Genomic DNA, 10,640 nt, shown 5'->3' with positions numbered 1-10,640 from the left:
AATCAAACACCGAACAGCATTTGTGTTCAGCTAAGATAGAACTGGAATTAATAGCGTAATGTCATCAAAACATGAATATTATTAATTTTTAATGGTATGACATTATTTTCCCTGTTGGAGACATTTAATATCCTGGAATAAGAGTGAAGAGTAATATATTAGGATATCAGCACTATTGCTCTATCATAACCCTGCATAGGGTCACCTAAATACAAAACTCATTTATTCCTTTGTCACTCTTTGGAGTTCTTACCTTCTGTCCAACGTCATGGACCAAATAGGTGTCATGAGTTGCTCCATTGTACCTACAGGTACAAGGCCGTGCACCCATAAAATACTTGTTAAATTGATCTTATAATAAGGGAATATGGCCAGCTCATGCCTGTAATCCCAGGGGGTGGATTGGTGAGCCCAAGAGTTCAAGACCAGCCTGGGCAACATGGCAAGACCCCATCTCTACAAAAAATAAAAAATGTTAGCTGGGTGTTGTTGTGTGTGCCTGCAGTCCCAGTTACTTGGGAGGCTGAGGTAGAGTTCCACGTGAGCCCAGCAGGTTGAGACTATAGTGAGCTGATATTGTGCCACCGCACTCCAGCCTGGGCGACAGAGTGAGACTGTCTCAAAAAAAAAGGGGGGGGCAGGAAATATTGTGGAAAATTTCCAACATCTATGAAGAGAGACAGTAGGCCGTATTGGTTAAGAGCTGTCTTAGTTTGGGTTCTCCCAAAAACACACTCTGAGATAAGAATTTATGTGCAAGTAATTTATATAGAAGTTGACCCAGGAAACACTAAGAGAGAGTTAGGGAATATGTGATAGGGAAGGGAGAAAAAGCAATAAAGGGTAAATTAACAGTCAGGTTACTTCTGTGGGCAACTGAGGCTCCATGCTGCCGGTGACCCTCACGAGAGATTCTGTGGAACATAACTCAGAATCGTTGGAGAGAGGGCCGAGGAAGCTGGGTTCAATTTCCCAAATCCTGTCCCTCTTGGCTGAGTGTCATTTCTATGAGATGAAACCCCTGTGCAAAGGTCAAACAGCCGCCAGTCGCCAGAAAACGTCCTTATGCGGTGGTAAACAGGAAGCTGGTGGGCAGGTAAGGAGACCAGACCTCCCGGGGAGCCCAGGGAAATATGGGTGGGGTCCAGGTGGTAGGATGCAGCGCTTAAGGGCGTGTGCAGAAGCTGCGTTTCCACTCTAGGTGCGCTGCTCTTTTTGTGTGGGATAAGAATGTACGCTGATTTGGGGTGGCTGATGGCGATTATAGGATAAGCTTCCTCCAAGCTATTTCCACGAGGCTGTCTTGCACCTTCTTTATTGAACTACTGTATAAAGTATCAATCATAATCCGTAATTTATAAAGCTAAAATGCCTGTAAGGTAAATAGGATTTGTCTCATTCCCCTGCTTAAAACTCATTGCTCTTAAGAAAAAGACCAGCATGTTTAACACCAGCTAACAGACTCTGTAGTAGAGCCTGATTCCTCAAACCTTTGTCCTGCTTTGCTCCTCCTCTCTTACGTAAGTTCCATGTATGTACCATGTATATACCAGCCACAGGATCTTTGCATATGTTGTCCCTCTTGGAATGCTCCTCAGCCCTCATTTCCACAGGCTGATCTGACCTTCCGCCGCTGTTATCACCACTCTGTAGGAAGAGGTTTCCACTGCTCTCCCCGCTTGGACAGTTATGCCTTGACCCCACTGCTTCTCCCATTCTCCCTTCATCCATTCTTTTTCTTGAATGGTAAAGAGTTGATTTCCAGGTGCCTTATACTTTAGCTTTTCAATACAAAACCTACTCCTAGGCTAGGGAACACACATGCAGAACATGAAGACTTCTTGGGAACGGGAAAGAAGACTACTCCTTATTCAATTCTACAGCACGAGCAAGAAACCATTTATCCTGCCGTAATTATTGCATCAAAAGTAGGTTCCATAATCTTATCTTTATTCATTCACCATTCATGTAGGAAGACATTGTTTAATGCTTGAATTTCCTCTTACATATGTATTATCTTTAAAATATTACTTCTCCTCAAAGATGTCACGGTCACTGCCTCTTTGGCCACAGGCCTTTTCTGGGTACATTTCAATCAATGAAATGATTTAGTAATGTCTGCTCTTCTTTGAATTCATTCAAAAGGAAGCACAGAACTATACTAACAGGTTCTCTGAACAAAAACCAAAAGCCCTGATGGAAAACCCGAGACATTCTGAGAAACACATAAGTGTTTTCTTTTTTCTCTTATGGTTCAAAAGAACCTCCACAGAGTCTCTCCAGTGTGACTTCACAGTGAGCCTCCTGCTCTCTAAAACTCAGTTAGCAAGAAGGAGCTACATGATTCTTAAAGAGATATGAACACTGGTGATCAGAATGGGGAATGTTCCTCTCACGCCACATGCAACTTTATCAGAGGGCTCCCTCCTCTGAAAAGGCTAGAGGTAAATATAGAAAGAGAGGATGCTTATAATTCTCCTCAACTAATTTTATCTTTTCATCTCTTAAGAATAAAGGATGCTTTTCCCTCAAATTAGGTTTTAATGACTTAAAAGAAACCAAAGTTCAGAAGAAAGAACATCTAAGTGGCCCAGACTCTAATCTCAACGCCTCTCTATGAAGTTAGTCATCACATCACTTTTCCAGCAACAGTAGTAAAACAGGGCTTGGCACCAGAAACCTCACTGAAACTATTTTGCTAGAGTCACTGTTACACCAAATGCCACAGCTATCCACACCCAGGGAGTATGCAGGCATTTAACTTGGGGTCCCATCTGGTAATCTGCAGACTTTAAGCTTTTCCGAGGATGTGGGAGAGGAAAGGAGGCAGTGATACTGTCAAGCTGCCGAGATTTATCACTCTCCTCTCCACCAGCCAGCATTCTTGCATCACTATAAGAGATGCCACCAGTCACCCAGAAATTCTGCAGGATGAGCACGGGAATTCGCTTCATCTGCTGGATGGGGTATTTTCATGCTCCTGGCAATAAAATATCAGATTTAGGAAATACCCTTTCCTCCACCCTAAAGAAAGGTACTCAGTAGCCAAACTTGTGTCATGTGACCTGCCCCCTCCCATAGCTGACTGAATTAGGGGTAGACACTTGACCTAAAATGGTCTTCAATATATTCCTTCTCTCAGTAATTCGGAATTGGAATTAAGAGATCTGGTATCCCTTAGAAGGAAGAGATATGAACTTGAGGATTCTGAGATAACCATCGTTGCCCACTGCATGGCTATAGATCCAGGGAAAGTACATCTGGGATGAAAGAACAGTGAAGCAGAAATCCCTGAAAGCAGAAGACAGAGAAGGAGAAGAGAGAGGTCTGCAGGCTCCCAGGGTTCCTTTGACCCAGCTGCATTCCTGCCCTTGGTCTCTGAGTCACTGCTGCATTTTTATAATAAATTCTCATTTTTAACTTACATGATTCTTGAAACCAGAGTCCCAACTAATACAAGCATCCAACCAGTGGTAACCTTTTGTCAGGAGACAAGAGATGAGCATTTTTCGATCCTTGTATGGAAGTGTTTGTATTTTAAGTAGATATTAGACTCAGAATCTTTAAAACATTGCTGTGCCCTGGCACAGTGGCTCAGGCCTATAATCCCAGCACTTTGGGAGGCTGAGGTGGGCAGATCACAAGGTCAGGAGTTTGAGACCAGCCTGGCCAATATGGTGAAACCCCGTATCTATTAAAAATACAAACATTAGCCGGGTGTGGTGGCAGGTGCCTGTAGTCCCAGCTACTCGGGAGGGTGAGGCAGGAATATCACTTGAACCCGGGAGGCGGAGGTTGCAGTGAGCCAAGACGGTGCCACTGCACTCCAGCCTGGGCGATAGAGCAAGACTCTGTCTCAAGAACAAACAAACAAATAACAATTTTTAAAAACACATTGCTATTACTGGCAGTGATGGAATTAGAAAAGTTCAGTGGGTTTTGAAAAGCCTCAGCCCACATGAATCCCACTGGTTATTAGGAGAACTGTCTCTCTAGGTTGGGACAAACAGCAAGGTTTTGCTAGTGTTTGCGAAATCACTGGGTTTCCGGTGGCAAATGGACCCCAATCCCGTCTGTTTCCAACACCACCGTTGGGGGTCAGGACAATGTGCTTTCATTTGCATAAGCATGTCCAGGAGGAGTCCTGCAACCGGGTGAGTGCCCGTGTTGCTGGGATTCAGTCCCTTGTGAAGGGCCTCACCAAAGACAGCTTTGCTTGGGTCTTCCGAAAGCTATGCCGCTGGGTTTGTGCTTGGGTGAAATATGATATTGTTCTGTACTGGTTCAACGTCTGGGTGTGGATAGAATACGCTTCCCACTGGTCTCACCCATGGGAAACATTTTTCTTTTCATGTGTCTCCTTTTCTGCCTCCCAAGAACATGAGAACAGAAGTCAACCGGGAGTCTTATGTTTCTTTTTTTAATTGAGACAGAGTCTCGCTTTGTCGCCCAGGCTGGCATGCGATCTTGGCTCACTGCAACCTCCAGCCCCTGGGTTCAAGTGATTCTCCTGCCTCAGCTCCCCAAGTACTTGGGATTACAGGCACAGGTCACCACCCACAGCTGATTTTGTGTATTTTTAGTAGAGATGGGGTTTCACCATGTTGACCAGGCTGGTCTCAAACTCCTGGCCTCAGGTGAGTCACTCACCTCAGCCTCCCAAAGTGCCGAGATTACAGGCATGAGCCACCATGCCTGACTGAGTCTTATGTTTCATTCACCCATTCTTTCAATGAATAGATAAGTATGTGCTGAGCACCCTCAAGAGGCCAGGCAGTGTCCAGTGTTGAGGCCAGCTGCTCCATGTTAGTCTGAAGCTAGCAAATCCACATTTCCCTCTCCCATTCTGCCCGCCAGGAAGATTATCCTAGGGATACCCCAGGCCGTGTAGCTCCCTTTGAGCTCATTCACTCTACTTTGTTTCCAACTTTCTTGGCTTCTCAACATCCACCTCCCCTCCCAATTTTATCTCCATTTCTTGGTTGGTTTGTCTTTTCTTACCATCCTAGCTTTGCTACTTGATACCTGTATCGGCGAGGTCTAGGGCTCTGATTGGTAATGTAATAAACTACGTTTATTTCCAGTAGACTGGAAGTTCTTTGATGTCAGGCACACATTTTTTCATCTTTGTATCCCCAGAGCCCAGAAATACACCTAATACATAGCAGCACTTAAAGTTGCTGAAAGAAAGAATGTAATGATACACCTGCAATTAGAAAGAATATGTTATTCATGCTAAATCTTACACACACCTATTCCCACAAAGCTCACAAGTGTTAGAGAAGAAAAGATAGATCTGAGATGGGGATAGAGGGACTGGATTCTCTTTTCTGGAAACCAGAGGCTTTGCGCCACCCATGGCTGAACCACTCCAGTGTTTACTTTCATTGGAATCCTTTGAAAACTGTTGCCTTCTTCCCAAGTATAAACAAAGATTTCATTGTCAATACCACTTTCTTTCTTTCTTTCTAGGAATCATGACACTCCATCCTCTTTGGCAACAATACTTTGACATCTCCTTATGTCTCCTATTTTTTACCTTTTAGAAAAAGACCATCATTTTTGGCCTCAGTGCCCTCGGAAATGACTCTTTTCCTTTGAGCCAGATTTTTCTTGTTGCTTACTTCTGGCATCAGCCACGAATACTCTCCACAGTGACAGAACCTGTAGCCTAGACTGCTATATGGCTATATAGAAAATCTACAGTAATCTCTCCAACCCATTTTGACCAAGTCACTGAGGTGACTTGTAGCTCATGGCTGTAAACCCATCATCGTATTCGACTTTCATTTACCACCCATCCTACTCTAGCAGAATTTTTCTCCCAGAAACTAGCAAATATTTCAAATCCTGCATTTATATTTTGACACATTCATCCTACTTGTCTCTCATCAACCCACAGTGAGTTTTAGAGAGAATTTTTTTTTCAGCAGTTCCCATTGCCGGAGATAATGACATGCAAACCTAAGCTAGATTTGAACAGGCTTACTCCCTTTGGCATGACATGTGGTGTATTAGTCCATTTTCACACTGCTATAAAGATATTCTCAAGACTGGGTAATTTATAAACGAAAGAGGTTTAATTGACTCACTCCCCTGCATGGCTGGGGAGGCCTCAGGAAACTTAACAATCGTGGTGGAAGAGGAAGCAGGCACCGTCTTCACCACTCAGCAGGAAAGAGAAACTGTGGAGGAACTGTCAAACACTTATAAAAACAGTAGATCCCGTGAGAACCCATTCACTAGCACTAGAGCAGCACAGGGGAGACCACCCCCATGATTCAATCACCTCCCTCCCTTGAACAATTTGAGATGAGATTTGGGTGGGGACACTGAGCCAAATTGTATCATGTGGCTGAACTATGGTGACATTGAGTCAGAAACCTGGCAGACAGACTTTAGACAAATTTCCTTATCCTTAAGAAAATTCTTTTAAGAGCTTAAAGGCTTATGCAACTATGTTTTATATATAGGGGTAGTTATAGGAGTAGAAATTAAAAAATGTCAGCCCTCTCACATCCCAGAAAGTCATTTAGAGACATTGTCTCATTACACACGAGGAAAACATAAGCTCAGAGAAGGCAAGTGAGTTGCTCAAGTCCTATAGATAATGGCAGAGTAAAAAACAGTTATGATTTTTCCTTTAGTGGGTGGAGATTTAGCGGCCTGCTCACATCCAGAGATCCTGGAGCCTCTATAACAAGGCAAGGCACAACGATATGTTTCATTATATACAAAGACTCCTTTCCGTCCTGTGAACTGTTTATGGTTCAGCCTAAAACAATGGGAATGGCATACCGAAAACTGGGCTGGTATTAGAGCTATCAAAAGGGGTATTGTAAAGACAGTCTAAATTCAGCTGATGGTAGAACAAATCGTCGAGAAGGGTTTCTCTAGCATACTCAAAAGAGAAAGATGGTAGTAACAACGGAAGCGAGAAGAACAAGGTGACACAGCACAACCGTCAGCAATCATATCTAAGCATGGAAAACCAGGGTTGGTATGGAAAAGAGTGAGGAGGAAACCGTGCAGCAAAAAATTGCTGGAATTTTCCCTGTCTCCCTTTTAAGTTGCAAGCAGCCACAACAACAAAACAATTGCAAGCATCATCAACAACGAAAATCCTACTAGCAGGAGCTAAACCCGGAAGCAGCGTTGTTTCTATGCTAAGAAGTCTGGAGGGAGATGTGAGAGGGTGGGTCAGCCGCGCGACCGTCCCAGCAATGACTCAGCATCTCTCACTCCTGCGCTGCCTCCTTCCTCCCTCCTCCCTTGACTTTTCCCCCTCATGCTTGCCACCTGCCTTCACAAGATGGCTGCTGGGTGTTTCAGGAATTTCTCCCACCCAGGCCAGCATCATGAACAATAGAGAGAAATAGTGCTATCCAGCTAGCTCTTCTTTGATGACTGTCTTTTCATAAGGAGGAAGCATCTGTCCCAGAATCCCCTAGGAGGCTTCCCCTTCCATCTCATTGCACAGACTGTGTCACAGTGCCACACTTAGCTGTAAAATAAACTGGGACCATGAATACAGGACAGAGGGCAATGAGGTTCCATGACTGCCTTCGATTGATAACCTTTCGTCCATTGAGGTTGGAGGATGGGATCTATAATATTCTCTGAGATCAACAGATTTTCTTCACAAAATCAGCATTCTATTAGTTGGGGGGAAGAGGGGATGTTGGGTAGGATACGATAAATGAGGCTACAAAGTATTTGCTAAAATATTTGCTTTAAGAAACTGAATTTAGGAGTTATTTCCTTTAGGCAACCTATCTTCCAGACCTTTGTTTTCTGTTCTCATGGTTTGGGATCAGAAATGAGCCACCACTTTCTTCGAGAGGATCTTTCTTCAAGCTTTTCAGGTGTTGTAATCACCCAACAGGTTTATCTTGCCCACTGTCCAGAAAAGTCAATGCACTGAGAACAGGTTTTTGCAGAAAATAAAGAGTTATAGTGATTGAAGGGCTGGCCAAGTGAAAGGATGAGTTAATTTTCAAATCTGTCTCCCCAAGAACCTAGAGGGTTTTTTTTTTTTTTTTTTACGGAGTTTTGGTTTTGTCACCCTTGCTGTAGTGCAATAGCATGATCTCAGCTCACTGCAACCTCTGCCTCCCGGGCTCAAACAGTTCTCCTGCCTCAGCCTCCTGAGTAGCTGGAAGTACAGGTGTGCGCCACCACATCCAGCTAATTTTTTGTATTTTTAGTGGAGACGGGGTTTCACCATGTTGTCCAGGCTGGTCTCGAACTCCTGACCTCAGGGTGATCTGCCCACCTCAACCTTCCAAAGTGCTGGAATTACAATCCTGAGCCGCTGTGCCTGGCCAAAGCTAGGGTTTTTATGGATAATTTGGTGGGTAAGGGGCTAGGAAATGGGTGTTGCTGATTGGTTGGGGATGTAATCATAGGGGTGTGGAAAACAGTCCTCGTGTGCCGAGTCAGCTTCTGGGTGGGGCCACAGGACTGGCTGAGTCACAGGTCATGGGTCCAGGTGCAGTCAGTTGGTCCCAGAATGCAAAAGTCTGAAAAACATCTCAAAAGACCAATCTTAGGTTCTACAATAATGATGCTATCTACAGGAGCAATTGGGGAGGTCCCAAATCTTGTGACCTCCAGCTTTATGACTCCCGACCAGTAAGGGATTAGACCAGAAAGCAAGCTAGGGAACAATGGCTGGTTAGTGTTTAATTACACCTACGTCCTAGCACATTAAGGCCCCTTCCACAATCGTAACCTAGTGGCCTTTCGTTATTCATACAAAGGCAGTTTCAGTCCCTGAACAAAGAGGACTTTGAGGGAGGAACTATTATCATCCTTGCTTCAAAGCTAAACTATAAATTGCTCTCATGATTAGCTTGGCCTACACCCAGGAGTGAGCGAGGACAGCCAGCCTGTGAGGCTGGGAGCAAGATGGAGTCAACCGTGCTAGATTTTTTTCCCACTGTCATAATCTTTGCAAAGACAGTTTCAGTCTGGGTGAAATCTGCAAATGCCTTTACTGTGCATTTTTCTTTTGACTCCTAGTCCTTCAGTTAGAATTAGTTAGCGTTAGATTTGGTGAAAGAAACAGACCCCAAATAAAGTGACTTATATGAAAGAGCAGTTTATTTCTCCTGGTTAAAGTGGAGCTTGAGTGGTGGCTCTGTCCACAAAGTCCTCAGGGACCCAATTCCTTCTATCTTGCTGCTTTCCTATAATGCTCTGAGGGTTGAATTTATGATCTAAAATGGCTTCTTAGACAAGCCAGCACATCTGCATTTCAATTAAAAGGAAGGAAGATGGAAAAAAAGAAGACAAACTTTTGTTGTATCTGTTTGGTAAGAATGGGTCGCACCTTGCTACATGATGCTTTCTGTTACAGCTGTTTCCCAGTGCATAGTCACAGGGCCTCAGCTGGCTGCAAGGGAGGCTGCAAAAAGTCTTTTCTTCTGGGTCGACATGCACCCAGTGAAAATAAAGATATTATATTACCTAAAACTTGAGCGTTGTAGTATTATGAAACAACAACAAAACAACAGCAACACCTGGATACTGAGGCCCAGTCAGCAATCTCTGCCATCCTCTCCTCTGTTGAACTTAGTTCATCTGGGCTAATTTTGTCAGAAATTGTTTTGTACTTTAACCCAATGCACTAAATCTCCGTGAGGCTATGAGCAGATTTCATGGAGTTGACAGCATCAAAGGGAAAAAAAGTCATTAATGAAAATCATATCCCATTAATGAAAATCATATCCACTAGGGAGTACATACCCCTAAGCCTAGACCTTAGGGATGTATCTCTGCTTGTGACATGAATACTTATACATGTAAGTTTTGCAAGTGGAACACTAACTATTCTCAGTAGTAACCAAATGAATACAAGATGTTGACGCATGTCACTTTGACTCTGTGAGGTGTTGATTTTGTATACAGAAACACAAACATTTAAATCAAAATTATATTTGCATCAATGATTTGCATCAATAAAAGTATGTCTTACAGCAAATTTCATTTTGAAACTTTATAAAAAACTCATTTTTATATTTTGTTTTAAATTATATATTCCATACAAACTTATATAACATTTATATAACTGTTTCTCATTTTTCTACTTTACTACAATTATTTTGACTGGAATCAATTCCAGTTCTTCCTATTGAAGTTACAATTTAGCATTACATTTTGTCTTCATGACGAATTATAGTCATTAGAGTTTCTGACATTATGAGCTTTCTTTTCTGTGGTTAATTAACCAAGACCAATTGTTTTTCTGCTCAAATTTTGTAGATCTAAATCTTGTCAAAAAGATTTGATGGATTTTTTTAAGTGACGAATTTTACCATATCTGTTTTTCTCAAATTTTCCAGTTTTCAATATTTTGGCCACTGTTAATTTCACTTTGTATTTATTTCTATCAAATCGCTTTCCCTGTCAAGCTGGTCACAATTATCCTGGCATTACAATAGCCAGGCAAAATAACAAGAAAAAACCCAATGAGATAAAACCCCCAATTCCAGGCAACTATTCTGACACGTTTGGTGGCCACAAAGACAGGAATCATCTAGTTCGATATTCTCATTTTATAGGTGAGAAAACTGAGGTTCCCCAAGAAAGATGATGAAGTTTTGAGCAAGTGTAAGAGTTATTAAGGATGGAGGTGA

This window comes from Saimiri boliviensis, chromosome 2, assembly GCF_048565385.1.
Source record: "Saimiri boliviensis isolate mSaiBol1 chromosome 2, mSaiBol1.pri, whole genome shotgun sequence".
Classification (NCBI taxonomy): Eukaryota; Metazoa; Chordata; class Mammalia; order Primates; family Cebidae; genus Saimiri; species Saimiri boliviensis.
This window is presented reverse-complemented; position numbering follows the sequence as displayed.